At 59.9% G+C, this 217-nt stretch overlaps 1 non-coding gene across 1 annotated transcript; it reads left to right on the top strand.

The window, feature by feature from the left end:
* Nucleotides 1-8: 8 nt before the first annotated feature.
* LOC120499714 lies at nt 9-217 on the top strand (the record flags this gene model as incomplete). Its single annotated transcript, XR_005626945.1, has 1 exon — nt 9-217. It is a non-coding gene; the product is annotated as a small nucleolar RNA U3 (small nucleolar RNA).

Here is a 217-nt window from a genome sequence, read left to right as displayed (position 1 = left end):
GTTTGGTTAAGACTATACTTTCAGGGATCATTTCTGTAGTTGGTCACTAGAGGAGAGTGATCTTCCCTGATCGGCGTCACAAGCCACGAGGAGGAGCGAGGTGTTTTCTCCTGAGCGCGAAGCGGGCGAGCGGCGCTGCGTGTGCAGGGGCCGCTCGCCATTGATGACCGTTCCCGGCCCCCTTGGTGGGGCTCGGGAGGGAGAGAACACGGGCTGA

The sequence above is a fragment of the Passer montanus genome, unplaced genomic scaffold (genome assembly GCF_014805655.1).
Source record: "Passer montanus isolate IOZ18808 unplaced genomic scaffold, ASM1480565v1 scaffold16726, whole genome shotgun sequence".
NCBI classification, from domain to species: Eukaryota; Metazoa; Chordata; class Aves; order Passeriformes; family Passeridae; genus Passer; species Passer montanus.
This window is presented reverse-complemented; position numbering and strand designations above follow the sequence as displayed.